Source organism: Pteropus medius, unplaced genomic scaffold (assembly GCF_902729225.1).
Source record: "Pteropus medius unplaced genomic scaffold, Ma_sr-lr_union100, whole genome shotgun sequence".
NCBI classification, from domain to species: domain Eukaryota; kingdom Metazoa; phylum Chordata; class Mammalia; order Chiroptera; family Pteropodidae; genus Pteropus; species Pteropus medius.
This window is the reverse complement of record NW_024349801.1, coordinates 4,996,941-5,013,700: the sequence shown is the minus strand read 5'-3', so window position 1 is coordinate 5,013,700 and position 16,760 is coordinate 4,996,941. Positions and strand designations below refer to the sequence as shown.

At 53.1% G+C, this 16,760-nt stretch overlaps 1 protein-coding gene across 3 annotated transcripts in view; it reads left to right on the top strand.

Moving 5' to 3' along the window:
* The window catches only part of GSE1 (Gse1 coiled-coil protein), a 412,220-nt gene that overhangs the window by 110,770 nt on the left and 284,690 nt on the right, over positions 1–16,760 (top strand). The gene's annotated exons all lie outside the window — the stretch shown is intronic.

The following is a 16,760-nucleotide window of genomic DNA, read 5'->3' as shown; positions in this document are numbered from 1 at the left end:
TAGAAAAAATTAAGATTCCCCCATCACCAAACAGAGCCTGCTTTAGGACAGCCCAGAGCGAGCCCCACTTCCCTAAAGCGAGCTTGAGGCCATGTCACGCAGCCCAGTCCTGTTACAGCTGCCCCTTCACCCGTGGCCCAGCTCCGCTCCCCTTATGGGACACACTGTGCTTCCTGGGCACATGCCTCTTGCTGCTGACAGTGAGATAAACCTACCTGGACTGCAGGGGCGTCCTGGTGGGTTGCTGGTGGGCCCTGCCCAGGCCAGGCTGCTCCTGGGGGGGCGGGGTCTCCAGGGTCTCCCCACTTAGCAGGGACCGAGGAGCAGTGGTTCTAGACTCCAGCTGCATGTGACAACCACCTAGGGAGCTGTTCGCAAAATACTGATGCCCTGTCCCCCCAACCCCCGCCCAGACAGACCAGCTAAACTGCAATCTCTGACCCTGGCCCTCAGGCATCAGTGTTGTGTGAAGTTACCCAGTGGTTCTGATGTGCAGCCAGGGTTAGGAATTGCTGTGCTAAAAGAGAGAGAGAACCTTCCTCCGATAGTTTATTGGCCACAAGTGTCTCCCAAACACCTTCCAGCTCTGGCCGCGTTCCTACCCAGCTACGTTTCCTAATCCCCCCTGCTCAGGACAGGACAGGACAGGAGGGCAGGTGCCCTTGCCGTGGATCACTGACCCAAAAAACAGATCTGGGGAAAGAGGTCAGGCAGGATGCTGAGTGCCAGAAGCCATGCCGTTGGAGAAAGCTAAGGGGGTCACAGAAGCGCAATCACAGGAGGCCTGGCGGCCATTCCTACACCTTGGATGCGTTGTACGGAGAGTAAGTAGATGTATTCTGGGTGGAGCCAAGGGCTACCTCAGACTGAGGGTGGGGTTCCTGGAGAAAGACTTTGACTCAGTAGGGAAGGAACTTTCTAGCAATTTGAGGCCAACCAGAGAGTAGGCTGCCTTTGGCACTGGGCAAGGCCACACAGAGGCAGATTCGAGGGAGTGGTGGGTGGATGGAGTGGCTTTTAGGCCGAGCATTTTCCACCAAGAGCGGCCCTGCAGAAAGCCAGTTCACAGAGGGAGAGGGGTGATGCACAGCTTGGGTGTTCTGGTTTCCAGTGCTCCTTCCTATCGTGCCCTGGGACACAGGCTCCGCTCTGGGAGAGAAGGGGCCCGGTGTCCAAACGCAGCTCACGCCATGTAAGAGTCCAGCCCTGAGTGCCGGGTTGGGACCCCAGCACCTGGCAGGTGAGGGCGGGTGAAGGAGTTCTGCAGTGTGGACCCAGCAGCAGAGTTCGGGCAGGGTTTGTGCTCAGTCCACACAGAGAGGCTGTAGCAGACCTGCTGCCTCCCCAGCGTGGAGGAAGCTCAGACATGGCTCACCTGCTGATGTATGGCTTCTAAGGGACTTCAAATGGCATGCAGGGTGGGAGCAGGTAACCTCCCCATCAGATCTGGCGGCTTTTTGCCAGGGACTATGCCTTTCTTTTGTTTCTTCTCTGTGCTCTATGGTTTAGCCATCTACAAGGTTCGGAGCCATCCACAAGACTGCCCTCACCTCTCCCATCAGAGCAGAGCTGGGGGTTCCCCGAGACTACTCTCAGGTCCGATAATTTGCTAGAAGGACTCAGAACTCAAAGCTGAGAGCTGTGATACCTATGGTTATGGTCTATGACAGCAAAAGGATCCAAACCAAAAACAGCCAAGGGCAGAGGCACATGGGGCAAGCCCAGGAGGGGTCGAGGCATACAGCTCCCAGGTGTCCTCTCCCAGTGGAGTCAGGGCAGCGTTAAGTGCTCATGCCAATGATGGCGACATACACACAGAGTGTCACACCTAGGACGCTCATAAGGCCCTTGGCATCCAGACTTTTTATTGGGGCTCGGTCACAAAGACGTGGCAGACCACTCACATGGGTGACCTTAGCCCCTAGCCCTTTGGAGGTGGCCAAGACCCCCACCATAAATCACATCGAAGTATAGACTATATGGCATGGCTCAAGGCCTCAGGTAAACAGAGTGGCTCTTATCCAGCAGGCCACCCCAAGGACCTGGCTGTCACCTCTCGGAGCCAAGGGCAGAGGCCAGACCTCTCTGGGCAGTTCATTCTTCGCAGCTCACCATTACCTGGGAGTCTGAGAATTTGGGATTCAGCTCTGTTGAAGTGAATAGTGGGTTCTTGATACACAGGCAAAGATGTGGTTACTTCCTCCCCAGCCCTGTGCTAGCAACACTGACGGCCTCCTCCAGGGTGGGAGGGAGGCACAAGGGGGATTTAGCCACGAACTTTGGGGAGACCCTGAATAAGTGTCGGAGTCTCGGTTTCCTCATTTTTGAACTAGAATTTAGAGCTACTACCTCTCTAAATTCAAAGGAGATATCCGAAGGAACTCTGAAGACCTCACTGCATGTAACTGATGGCTCAGTGGCCAGAGCCAAGGGGTAGAAAGGGCTGACTGCCCCCACGATGCCATGGGCCCCTGGATCCTGAAGGAACCTTTTGGGTCAGCCAGGAAAGAGGACACATCCTACTTCTTAAGACACTAGATTAAGTGTCAAAACAGACAGCCTCTCAGCTTCCCAGGCCTATGATGCCATCCTCAAATATCAGCACCCATTTTAAGCCACAAAGTGTAGTGCTAATGACAGACAAGAATACAGGCACTCGTTTTAAACTCCTGGAGAAAACAGACTCCGCAAGAACTTTGAAAGCAACTGTCAACTTACCTGCTACAGTCAGTGCTTAATGAGAACTCTTTCTTATCTGTTTCTTATCTTTCTTATCTATTAAAACCAAAGATCTTCAAGAACCAAGCCTGGCTTGACATTGCTATATATGTGTGTGTGTGTATATATATATATATATATATATATATATATATATATATATATATATATATATATATATATATATATATCTCCAAAAAAAAAAAAAAGAAGAAGAAGAAGAAAAGAAATGTATACATTTTAAACTCTTTGCCTGTGGAAGGCTCTTAGTAACACAGTTCTTGAATCCTGCAAGCCAGGCTGAATTCATTTAGTCTAAATCAGAGAGTTTTTGACCAGAAGTTCTCTGTAGAAACCAGGGCAAGTTCAGCATTCTAAGATCATATTTTCTGCTACCATAACCCACAAGAGAAACTTCCCCCAACCGGAGACTGTGCTGCCTCGAATAGAGGCATTTCCACTGATCTGGGTTTTGGCAAGAGCTCAGGTGAACACGTGGCAGTGAGGGAAGCCCGATTCACTTTGGCGACAGGTCACACGTACAGTGGTTGTGGGGCTCCAGGGCTGTCCTGGGAGTTGGGATTTGATCCTATAGGCCTGGATGGGGACCTGAAATCTGCATTTCTAATAAACTCCCAGGGGATGCTGATGCTTTGCGCCTGGACCACTCTGATTAGCGTAGCACTAGATTTGGGCTGCCCAATAGAAGTAGGACACCAGCCATCTAAGTAATGTCAAATCGCCAAGTAACCACATTTTAAATGTAAGAAGAAAAGGCTGAGATTCATTTTAAGCATATATTTTATTTAACTGGGAATATCCAAAATAGCATCATTGCAGCATGTGATCAAAGGGGCCGGGCAGGCGGCAGTAACCCTTCTTTGTCCCTCCAGGGATCAGGCGGGGAGCAGCATCCACAGCTGCCAGGGCCTGCCCGCCCGCTGCCCCCTTCTCTGCAGGCTCCATTTGGGGCTAATGATCCATTTTCAGCTGCTGCTCTGCGAGCTGGCACTCAGGAGCGTCGCTCTGCTGCAAAGCTGGGCAGCAGGCTGAGGCCTGTGTGCTGGGCCGGCTGGTGGCCTGGGGTTGGGGCTTTGGGGCGAGGGGTGGACGCGGCCGAGAAGCATCCATTGTGCCCACAGCAGTTGATGTGGTTACAGCTGGCGAAGAGGCGGGCGCCCCCCCTCCTTCGCCCAGGCTCAGGAACAAACATCTCTTCTTACAAAAAAAGAAAAAAGGAGAAGTGACAGGGGTCGTGGCTGTGCTTTCCACATGACCTGCCCGGGAACAGAACGCGTCTTTGTTAATCCAGCCGTCTGTCAGTTGGCCTCTGCACGGAGCATAAGCCACTTAGCGCCGCCTCACCCCTGACCCACCACCGGGTGCTCAGCTGGGCTGGACTGGGGGGGGCCCACCCTCGGCCTTGCGCCTCCTGCCAGCTCCCCCAGCAGCTGCCTCCTGCAGGGTGGCCCAAGCAGAGCTGTGTTGTCAGTAACAGGAGAAGACTCAAGGAGGGCTCAAGAATCGGGAGCCCCATTAATCCTGAGCAGCACCCTCAATTTTGGTGCCTATAACTGCTGTGGACCTTGGTTTGATCATCAGGGAAGTGGGAAGAAGAGGCATGGCTACCCTCGATGGATGGCTGTGTGTTAATATGTATAAACCAGCCAGCAGAACTCGAGAAATAATAGCTATTTTTATGAAACCATCATTCTCATTAATATTATCATTACCCACCCTTCATGTTATGTCTGGGATTAGTCTTCCTTCCTCTCTTCCACCTTCTCTCTTCTTTTTGTCCCCCTCCCCGCACCCTTTTCCCTTTGTCCTCATCACTCACTCCTGCCCTATTAGACTCTCTCATCTGCACCCCCACATGCCCCGCTCCTCCCCCTCCACCCTGGCACCTGGGCCTCATTTGTCAGCCATCCCAGGCCCAGGCTGACCAGTGGCAGTGGGGACTGCCAAGGCCCGTGAAGTTGAGATGGGGGAAGCCGGAGCATGCCAGTCTGGGAAGGGGGTTCCAGCCCCATCTGGAAAAGGCACGTGCCAGTCAGGACACCCAGGGAGGGTACTCAGGCTAGCGGTGGCCTGCGCTCCTCTTCTGGCTCTGTCTTCCCAGCCCACCCACTCTGCTTAGCACCCAAGGCAGGGCTCCAGGTCACGCAGCCAGGTGGACTGTCCGCCCCTACCAACTGGCAGTACGCCCCCCACTGTAAGAGCTCTCACACTTCACAGCCAAAGCCCTGAGTCCCAGTCTGATCAGAGGATTGGGCACTTCCTGGGGCACACACAGAGAGGCCGCGTTTCCTTCAGTACCCTCAAACTTCAGAACCTCCCTGGCAGGAGTAATTTGAGATAAATATGGCCCTGGCCTGCCTTTCTCTGCCGCGGTGGATCTGTCAGGAAGGATTAGCTGGCCTTCCAGCGATCTGACTGCGAGGGGCATGGCCGGGAGGGGAGGAACAGCCTGCTCCTTGTTACCAGGCTCACATTCCAAGGCCCAACAAACACCCCGTTTCTTGGGCTCTCCTCTGCAATAGATGGCTGAGACCTAAATCCCACTGATGCTGACATAAGAGGAGGTGCCCCCTCCCCTCTGCTAGGCAGTGGGCTCCCTGCCAGGGCATCTGGGGTCTCCAGGTTTTCCTTGGCTTGTGGCCACATCCCTCCAACCTCTGCCTCCATCATCACCTGGTTTCTCCTCTCTATCTCTCTGTGTCCCCAAATCTCCCTCTGCCTTTCTCTTAAAAGGACATCTGTCATTGGATTCAGGGCTCACCCCAATCCAGGCTGACTTCATCTTAACTCGATTCCATCTACAAAGACCTTTCTGAATCAGGTCACAGTCACAGGTTCTGGGAGGACACGGCAAGGTGGTGTGGTCACTGTTCACCCCAGTGCAAGCAGGAGGGGGAGGGAAAGGTCTTATCCATCCATTTTGAAGCTGGTCTCAGAGAAGGGACACCTGAGGCCCCCTCTCCCATTGTGGTCCAAACCTGGCTGGACTGGAGCGATGCCCCATGTGCTGAGCCACCGAGCAGATGAAAGGGCATCAGGGCCACACACAGATGCTTGGAGAGGCGCTGAGGACTGATACCGGCCATGGGGCAGAGCTGCTCCACCATCCTGACAGGAAAGAAGCCCGTGGTGCCTTAGAGGGGGAGGGACAGGCCCAGCAGTGGCCTCTTGTCCCTGAGACCACAGCTGGGCGTTCGCGCCGCCCGGTATGCTCTGGGTTCAAGTCCCTGCTCTGTGCCTTCTTGGCCATGCTTGTCTCTCCATCCGGGGAACAGCACATGAGGGCTGTTAATCCCTGATGTTTTCCTAGTGGTGCCTTCCCGCCACCCTGCTTCTCAGGCCGGTCCCCTATTGCTGTGTCTCTCCTCTTCAAAGCCTCCGAGACACCTTGCTCGACCCTTGTCCCATGTGGTTCCATGTTTGGGGGCCGCCCCGCCTGAAGACCACCCTGGTGGATGTCCTAGGATGGCCTGCCTGGTTGGGTCGGGGCCAGGCCATCTTGGACTTCTCTCTCTCACGGACAACAGCCCCTTTCATGTCAGCTCTGAGGAAGCCAAGCAGAATAATCCCACCCTTGCCCCCAGTTCTCCTTCCTGCCTTCCCCCATCCTTTGCTTGTTGTGAGAGGGTTTCCTGCCCTGCTGGTCACCTCGGGACAGCTGGAGGGGCATTGGGCCAGAGGAACAAGGCCTTAGGCCGAAAGCAGGACTCTGGAGCCAGCTCAGGCGGGCACCGAGGGCTGAAGCTGGGCTGTCCCCGAGGCCTGGACTGTTGGACAGTTATGGTGAAGGGATGCAGGAGCTGCTAAGCTGCTCTCGTGGCCAAGTCCTGGCCTCTACCACCCTCCAGCCTGGGCTCAGCTGGCAATGCCCACTCTGGGCCTGCTAGGTCTCCATACCTGCGCATTGGGCTTGAGGCTGGGGGACCAAAGAGAAGTGAGTAGGTCCTGGGATGATGTGATACTGCACTGGTCCCAGCTGTGTGAGGGAGGAGGAGAGGTATAGCCTGCCTCAGAGAGGGGGCCCCTCCTGTCCACATGCCTTCCTCCTTGGCAGCACCTCATGGAACTGAGAGAAGAAAGAGAAAAGGAAAAGAGGTTATTCTGTTAACAAGTGCCACAAAAGCAGCCCAGACCCAGAGGCCCATTGCACGTGCCTCACCCAAATCGGGGGCACGAATGCTGCCACCTTCCAGGAACCCTTTGGAAAGTTCTTTACACTGCTCTAGGTATTCATATTTTTTCTTGGTATTCATTTTTAAGCTCACAACTCATGGGTGGAGAGTGGAGGTGAAGCGCACGTGGCACGCTGTGACCTGGCCCAGCACTGGGCAGAGGACAGCTGGGGGCCAGATGGAGGTTGGTAGGCACAGTGAGGCCTAGGGAGGCCGCAAGCCTTGGAAGGAGCCAGGTTGGGTACCCTACTGTCCCCTACACACGTGCAAGTACATGTTCGCGTGCAAGTACATGTTCGCGTGCACGCACGTGCACATATGCGCACACATACAGGTACACACAGGCTCCCTCAGTCTTCTCCCGCCTCCTTGCGTGTGCTCCCAGGTGGCTCCACGAGCCTAGCTCACCGCTCTTTAGGAAACCCACAGTGTGGAGCTGTCTCTACTCCATCACTCGACGCTTACTTCTCCCCGGCTTGCCTTTTCCTCCTGCTGTTTCTGGAGTCTTATCTCAGACAAGATCCCTCGAGGGCAGGCACCAGTGTGGTTTCTGTTTCCTGTATATCTTCCAGGGCATCTGGTGGGAGAGACGGGGCAGTGCGGGGGCTCCTGCTTCCCCGCTAAGAGTTCTGAGCCTTCGTATCTTGATCGAGATGGAAACTGGTGCAGTCCCTGCATTTGCTGTTTGCTGACCTAGCGGAACATCCAGGATATTTGGGTTTGGAAAGACAACTGGTCACAGTGTTTCAAATCAGAGACAGCTCAGAAAATCTGCTGTGCGTGTCCAGGACAAAGCAAGGGCCCAGCTAACGCCCAGGCACCCAGTGCTGCCCACTCTGGACAGAAGCGGCCCAGGTGCCCAGTGACCTCTGTCTTTAGCATCTTCCTCCAAGAACTTCCAAGGGCACCTCTGCAGAGTTCGCTTTTGACAATGGAGGAGACAAACGGGCAGGTTGACAGCGAGGGACGGGAGGCTGGTGGCCACACTTATCGTTGCTCAGCCCTGAGGGTCAAACAGCCCAGGCCCATCTTTAAACCAAGACCCAGCACAGGAGCATGGTGGCAACCACAGCAGACAGGGCCCGCCCTCTGGGCATCTTGCAGCCTCAGTTCTGCTGAGACGTCTCCTGGGCGCATTTCGTGTTTAGAGGCTGTTTGCAAACAGACACGTTTGCGTGGAGAGAGGAGCCCACCCTGAGTATGTCAGGTAGCATGCGGGGGTCAGAAGGGGTCTTAGGTCAGCTGCTGTCTTCCTAGAGGAAATGCTGGTTTCCCTCCTTTATTCGATAGTTAGACCCTAAGTGCTGACTGCCTGACGGAACTGAACACCAGGGGTACAAAAGCGACCAAAACCCAAGCCCCCGTCCTTAGGGAACTTCTGTCCTGGCACAGGGAGACTCGAGATGATACGCAAGACAAGAGAGGAACACAGAACCAAGGGCGATGGGGTTGCCTGAGGAAATGTAAGAAGCCCAAGTAAATTGGCATTTTGGATCAACAGTGGATAACTATGTCCCAAATATTGCATGGAACATACTTATACTAAAAAAATATTGGAGTTAAGGCCAGAAAGGAGCAGGTGCATGCTGTGGGCCTGTGGGCTTTACTCTGGCTCCTTCCAAGTCAATGTGAGAGCCACTAAGTGTCCTGGATGGTTGCCAGAGGCCACCTGGTCTGTCCGCTGGTTTCCAAAGGGTCATGTGACTTACCAGAAACTCCACAGCAGCCAGTTTGCATCTGGAGCAGTGCCGCCGTCCTGTAGAAATACAATACCTGCCACATACGTAATTTCAAACTTCCTCATAGCCACATTAAGAAAAAGGAAAGACATTCTCATCACAAGAAAAAAAACATTCGTAACTATGTGAGGTGATAGATATTAACTAAACTTAGTGTGGTAATCATTTTACAGTATATATAGATATCAAATCACTATGTCGTTATATACTTTAATACAATGTTATATATCAATTATAGCTCAGTAAAACTGGGGGGAAAGAGTAAAAACAGGTGAAATTAATTTTAATATATTTTCTTTAACCCATCATATACAAAATATTATCATTTCAACATATAATCAATATAGTGAATTATTAGTGAGACATTCTTTTTTTCATAGCAAGTCTTCAAAACCCGGTGTGTCCACTTAACACATCTCAATTCTCACAGGGTGCATTTTGAGGGCTCCATAGCCACGTGTAGCCCTTGACCACTGTTTTGGGTGAGCAGGTCTGGGACCCGCACCTCCTGACTCCTGGTTCAGGAACTTTCTCTCTCCCTGAGGGTGAAGGATGAGCAACCGAAGGGACCTGCTCACAGAGGCGAAGGGATGTACTCATGGCCAGTGGCCAGTAGGGGGCAGTCGTAGGTAAGTGCCATGGTCTTTCCATGGACCAGGCCTCCTGCAAGGATAGTGATGTCCTGAGCGGAGGGGCTATGGATATAGCCAGTGGTCTTTGCAGCAGATCGAGGTTGGGAACCCCTGATGTGCCACTCCCCATCCTGAGCCTGAGGGACTTTGCAGGAGTCACTGGCCATAATGGTTTCACGGCTTGTTTCCCCGCGTGTCTTGAGAGCTGGGAGGTAGCATCCTCTTGGCAGGAATATTCGTTCTTTCATCTGGAATGTGGGGTGTGCAGAGTTGAACCTGGGCAGGTGTGAATGCCTGTTGTGCTCAGGTAACCCAATCCGGCTTGGCTGCAGCCCAGCAGGGCGCAGGGGGAGGGCTTCACAGTGTCTAAATATTGAATGAGCTGCCACTTGAGTCAATGGTAATCACAGCAGAAGCCCCAGAAATAGCGACTTGATGCTCGTGTCTGGAACCTGCTTTCACAGGGCGTGGAGCAGGCCCTGCGGGGCACTCTGCGGTCTCCTGCCCACCGGGGGCTTTCATTCTCCACTAGAGCCTAAAGCAGAGGCTACATTTATCCCCTAACCATGTGGAAAGGTCTCTCACTTTATCTGCTATGTGTTTACTTAGCCATGAGCATTTACTGAGCACCTACTGTGTGCTGTGCAGGTATCGTGCTCTGAGGACAGCATAAGAACATGACTGGGCCTTTGTCTGGTGGGAGCATTTATGAAGTCGGGGCTCACACGCCACTGGCAGGTGCTGCTGGGCCCTCCTGCCACTCACAGCAGACCTCTGATCTGGTTAGTCAGTACCTGTAAGCAGTGACACCCTACACTTGGTTCACAGGGTTTTGGGGCTTGCCCACACTTTCTACCCTGAGGTCTTTCTCTGAGTTCTCTGCCAATGGCACCATGGAACAGTGTCCCTGGAGCAGCTCTCAGCCCAGCAGCCAACAAGAGGTGCTGGGCAAGTCCTCCCACCTCCTCCCACTCAGATGGCACAACCTGATCTACACAGCCACTAGCCCCCTCAAGTGGGATTGAGCCCTAGTCACCCACAGTACAGCCTAATGAGCAGCAAAGCACCCCACACTGGCTCTTTTGCTTCTTGTCCCACCCCCCACCCATGCATCTGGGTCCATCCCAAATCAATGATTTTCACTACAGGCCTTGTCTCAGGGTCTGCTTCTTGGGACCCCAAACTAAGACAAAAGCCCTGCCTACCTTACCAGTTGTAAAGTGTTTGAATATCATCCTAGGGCTGGGGGTCCCAGGAAAGATGGGGCCTAAGCAGGGCCTCAGAAGAACTGAGAAGGTTCTAGAAAGCTGGGAAAGAGAGAGGCTGGCATTCCAGGCAGGGAGAGCAGCATCTGCAAAGGTCTGGCAGTGAGACAGAGCAGGGTTTCAATAGGGCAGTTGAGTAGCAACATGAGGCCCTCTCAGGTTTAGGGGTGGGGCCATGGGGACCTGCATCTGGGTGGGCAGGGTGCCTTGGCATGGGGCACCCACCTCCAGGCCCCTTAGGAGAGACAGCCCTTTGTAAGCAGGAAGAATGGGATCCTTTTAGGGGCATCTCTCACTGGTGTTTGGCTGCCCCTGGAAGACAAGTCATTGAGCCGCCTTGTGACTCAGTTTTCTCATCTACAGAATGGGGATGACTATGGTGATTGAGTGAGTGGTGTCTGAAAGCACTCAGAGCAGTGGCAGGCATGGGGTACACACACGGAGCAGGAGCTGTCATTGAGGTCACTGTTGGTGGTGGTGTTGGCACAGCCACACCAGGATCACCAGACAGGCTCTACAGCAAACCGCCAGTGAGGGCATAGCTTCTTAGCTCCTCCCTCCCCACGACCACCCCCAAAGCTGGTGCCAGGAGACACATTGGGAGGAGAGATTTATTGCTAAGACTTGGGCCCCCTTAGCTTTTGAAAATCTCAGCCGCAATGTTGGTCTGTCATTCAGTGACCTTGGGCCTTAACGTTCTTGCCTCTGAAATGGCCCAGCAACCTCACAGCATCCCTAAGCACTGTGGCTGATGAGTCAGGCAGCGTTCTTAAGGAGCCAGCAGAGCCAAGAGGACCCGGGGGCTCAGATGGCCCTGTCCTGTGTCCTCCCCCTTCCCTGGATCCGGCTGAGGTGAGGCGGGGTAGGGTGTTGCACGTTGGACCGATGAGCTAACTATAGGATAGGTTCTCTGGCCACATCCCATTTGAGCTTGGCGGTTACCCTGCAAGGTCTTGGGCAGCCATTATCATGAGCATTTCACAGATGAGCAAGCTGAGGGTCTCTCCAGAACACCAAGTTCACAGCGGCCTCGAATGTCAGATCCAATGTTACTTCACTGTGTTCCCTCTAAACTTCACTGTGACCTCTTAGAGGCCTATCTTGTGGGTATTTGTACATTCTGCCTTGTACCCAGTTATTCCAGGTGGGCTTTGGATCTCATTCTTTTTTCCACCTTCCTTGAAGGCCTTTTCACAAATCGTGTACATTTAGCAAAACTGTGTCGAACAGAATTGAAGCTGCATTTGTCAAAACACCTAGCAAAGTGCCTGGCAAACATAAGGTGCTTCATAAATGCTCGTCGAGTCAGTGGATGACCTTCCCTCCATCCCTGTCTCTATTCACCTCGTCCCCAGGCAAAACGTGTAGCTAACGCTACCCAACTGACTCATTTCTCCTTCTGGGCTGCGTTCTTTAAAAAAAAATTACAGGTTCTCAGATGGATAATGACAGGCTTCAACTTTTCAGAGGAGAAATTCTGTCTGGGAAACTTTAAATAAGGCAACAGGGAGAACTAGTCAGGGCCGGGGAATCCATTTTGCTGCTTATTCCTGGTGTCAGTGCCCTCTGGAGGGGCCTGGGTGGAGAGTGGGGTAGGACGCTATGGCCCCACCTAGGTGGGGCCCTGGTCACCCTCCCACGGAGGAAGCTGGCTTGTGAGGTGTGGGTGGCTTAGCAGACATGTGTCACTAGAGGGCTCTTGGGTGACCACAGCCAATAAGCGGTTTTTCTTTTTCTCTCCCAGAATGCTGCTCGCATTATCTTCCTCTGAGGCCAGGAGCCCGGTAGAGCACCACGACGCAACACAACCCTTTCAAATGCGAATCAGACCATGCCATGCCCAAGCTCGTAGTCCGTGTTGACCCCTATCTCACCCCAGATAAAACCGAAGTCCTTCCCTGGGCGTCCGAGGTCCCTGGAACGGCCACAAATGACCACAAACTGAGGGCTTAGACAACAGGAATCTATCCTCTCAGTGTCCTGGGAGCCAGAGTCCAAAATCAAGGTGTCAGCTGGGCTTTGCTCCCTCTGAAAGCTCTAGGGGAGCATGAGAGAATCTTTCCTGCCTCTTCCAGCTCCCGGAGACTGTGCTGTTCCTTGGCTTGTGGCCGCATCCCTCCAACCTCTACCTCTGTCTTCACCTGGCCTCTCCTCTGTCCGTCCTCTCCTCTTCTGATAAAGATACTTTCATAGGATATAATCCACTGATTATATCCGCAAAGACTTTATTTCCAAATAAGGGGACATCCTGAGGTTCTAGGGGGGCATGAGTTGGTGGGGATGCTATTCGACCCAGGACATTTAGCCTGCCAAGCTGTGATTGGACCCCTTAGCTCAATCTCCCGCCCCCTTTCTTCCCTCTCTCCTCGGCTGCCTTAGCCACACACTCCTTGCCACTCCGCCAAAGCACCTCAGGGCCTTTGTACCTGCTGCTCCCCCTGCCTGAAAGGCACTCAGAACTCCCTCACGAGTCTCCTCAAATGCTCTCCCAGAAATTACACACTCCATCACTTGATCTTTACGTGGCTTTAGTTTCCTTCATGCCACTTACTCCTGTAGATCGTATGTTTCATATTGTATATATCTTATCACATTTCATAGAGATCTTTCTGTCTTTAGGAGTCTGGAGCCCAGGGACCCTGTCTATCTTGTTCATAGCAATATCTCAGCTCTTGGAACAGTTCCTGGCACCTAGCAGGTACTCAACTAATCTGCAGTCTGAATGAAGTCTCATGTAACTCAAGTGTTCAGGCTTTACAGAATACCACAGTGTCCTTAAAATAACGACTTACATAGCAGAGGAGCCTCGTCTCGTGTCCAGGACAGGGAAGACCAGGAGCGAGGAAGCAAAGAGGTCAGCTTCATGCTCTCCCATCCCTTATATCTGAGTGGTTGTGCTTTTCTCTATTTCTTGTTTGAAGTTGTGGGAGAGCCAATTGACTAACAACCCCATTTTACAGATGAGGCCACTGCAGCTCTGGGAAGGGTCAAGGACACGCCCAAGATCCCTGAACCAGTTGGGTAGGGCCAAACCCGGAATCTGGCTCTCTGGCACCAGGGCTGTGTCCCCACACCAAGCTTGACCACAGCTCCTCCCTTCCCGGGCAGCCTCGGTGACCATTACTCAGGGCTGGCCCTAGGCTTGTGTGGAAGGATGCCCAGGGCTCTGCACCCAGCAACACGCAGGTCAGAAGGGCAGGTTGGGTGGACCCTCCCAGCCTCCGGAGCAGTGTCAGTTTCCAAGTTCAACATTACCGCCCGCCAAAGGCCAGCTCAGTGTCACGTGGCACACATTTCAGGAAACAGAGCATCCTCTGCCATCCCTGGCGGCCATTCTGGGTCTGATAGCGCCTGATAGGTCAGCACCTCAAAGCCAAGGGCGTAGGGGCAGGGGGGCAGCCCACCCAGAGTGGCCAAGAACTCCCTGAGCCTTCTGGAAATGTAACCGGCAGCCACACAGTTTGCACTTCCAAACCCTGTTGCAAAGAAAAATAAATACATAAACCTAATCAGACTCGAATTTGCCACATGCAGTGACCAGTGGACTGTTTATATTGCAGTTGCGCCAACAGCTAACATTTCTGGGGGTCTACTGGGTCCAGGCACTGAGCTATGGTGCTCTCGGGACATTGTCCAGCCCCTGGACAGCTCCACACAGGAAGGGCTTTGTCTCCATTTTACATTTAAGGAAATTGAGGCTCAGACGATGCTGAGGTCACTGCTGGTGAGGGACCCCGGAGGGACAAGCCCCAGGTCGGTCTGAGGTGAAAGCTCACGCTTGTTTCCACTGTGTCTCCAGCCTCCTAAAAAGCTGTCGAAAGGGAAGAGAGAACAGGGCTCCGCTGTCTGTTGCCTGTAAGCATTTGTGGTTCATGGCAGAGACGGAACCTTGGAGAACGGCTTGGGAGCCAGTGTCAGGTAGGCCTGGAACACCAGGGACCACAGTCTCATGGTCCAAAAATGGGGTCACATGGTCTGACGAGGCAATTTTGTGCCAGAACACAAAGTGAGTGACAAAGGTGTGGCATTTCTGGAACCTTCTGATGATTGCTGGAGACCACAGGATAGTGAGACTGGGCCCCCTGTGTACTTCAGCTGCCCTTCGGGTGAAAGGCTAGAGGTCAGGGGGCACTAGCAGGCCAGAGCTTGTGTGAATTTGATTCCAAAGAGGCTGTCAAGCTGTACAGGGTTTTGAGTCTTCTGAGTCGTATACTTTAAAGGAGCGCATTTTACGATGTAGGAATTATGTCTCAGGTTTGTAAGAAGTCTCGGGGTGAGGGCGTTGCCTGAAGCCTGGGATGCACGCTTTATATCTTTATGTCCCACACTGACTTCTAGGGCTCGTTATTGTCCTTCCAAGTTCTCGCTCTATCACAACCATGGTTTTCAACCCAAAACCTGGGCCCTATGATCCTGTAAAGGGTATTTTAAAATTGACTTTAAAAGACATTCACGTGGGGACAGAAAAACGGCCTGAATGTTTGCACTCGACAACATTTTTTCTTTGGAAAGAAAGCATTTTTCTGGAGTCAGCGCCCTCCCGGCTTTTTTAGGACATGGTACTGTCACAACCACTGGGGAAGGGGCAGGAAAGCCTAAAGGTTAATGACGAGGACTCTGGAGCCACTGTCTGCGTTTGAATCCCAGTTCTACCACTTTCTGGCTGTGTGACCTCAGTGAGTTACTTAACCTCTCTGTGCTCAATGTACTCATCTGTAAAAGGAGAATGAACACTTCGAGGATGCATATGAGTTCAGGACTTACAACAGTGCCTGGCACTTAAGAGCTACTTACCGTGTGAACTTTAGTTCATTTTTTTGAGCCGATCATTAGCAAGTATTTGTGGGCGCCTGGTATGCGCTGGTACTGTGTGACCAACCACCCTAAACTCAGCAGCGAGCAGAAAACAGCAACAAGCATTGCTTTTGCTCACAAATACAATTTGGGCGAGGTGGGCAGGCTCCACGCTCGACTAGAGCTGGAGGGCCTACCTCCGGGATGACACATTGGCATGGCTGGCAGGTTGGGGCAAGCTGTCAGCTGGGAGCTTGGCCGCGTTGGCTCCTCCACAGCACAGTGGCTGGGCCCCAAAACCAAATATCCGGAGAGAAAGAGCCAAGCTGAAGTATATCACCTTTATGACCAAGCCTCCTTGGGCACCTAGCACCTGCCGCTTTCGCCATACGCCATGAGCGGAGGCCATCACAGAGCCCTTGTCCCTGCCCAGGTTCAAGGAAAGGGACAAAATGGGAAGGTCGTAGAAGATTGTGTGGGACAGGAAATAACGATGTGGCCATTTTGGAAAATGTTGTTTATTCTTGCAACATAAAGGGTCAGGGTTAGATGTATTTAGATGAGTTGCCTGCCCACCCCCACAAACCCATTTTACAGATGGAGAAAACTTAGGTCCTGGAGAGGAGGGACTGAGTCATCTTTATCGTCATGCGCCACCCCTACCACCACCCAAATGCCTGGCACAGATCCCTGGCCACTCCTGAATCCAGTTGGCCCCTAGGCCATGTCCCCGAAGGCCACTCAGATCTTCAGCATCTCCCTCCCGTGTTGACCCCATAGTGCTGCATGCAGTAAATGTTCAATCAGTGCTCAACCTCTGCCTTTGCCTGACCAATGCCAGGTGGCTTGGGTCCTGCCAGACGAGGGGACATAGCACAGCAGAGCACTTGGGGTGGCGAGGGTTGGCAGACCCCTCCTCTTCCAAACAGAGTCCCTGCGGGAGTGGACAGGCCTGCAGGCTGGCCTAGGTGACCCCTAAGTCCCAGGAAGGACAGAGGCCTGGAGGACTAGCCTCCTGAGTCCCTCCTGGAGGTGTCTCAGTGGCTGCAGGAAGAGCGACTGAGCCACATAAAGGCCCAGCGGGGGCTTTTACCAACAAAGGAAGCCAGAAGAGGCCTTTTCTCTCCCGCCCAAACACTCCAAATGCCTTTCAAGCTCCCCTGGCAGACTGGCAGGCTATTCAGATGCGAGGGGGGGAGGTAACTACAGCACAAAATGAGGTGGGAGGCGCTTCTGCCTTCCTCCAGCAACCCAGAGGCAGATCCATTTATTTCAAAAGAAAACAAACAAAAAACCCCCATGTTCTAGAATATTCCTTCTCAGCGTGCAGGCCCCTTTTTGGGCCCTGCAGGGTGTACATTGGGGAGGGAATTAGAGAGAGATGATGGGTCTGGGTCCCCGTGTCCACCCCTTCCTCCC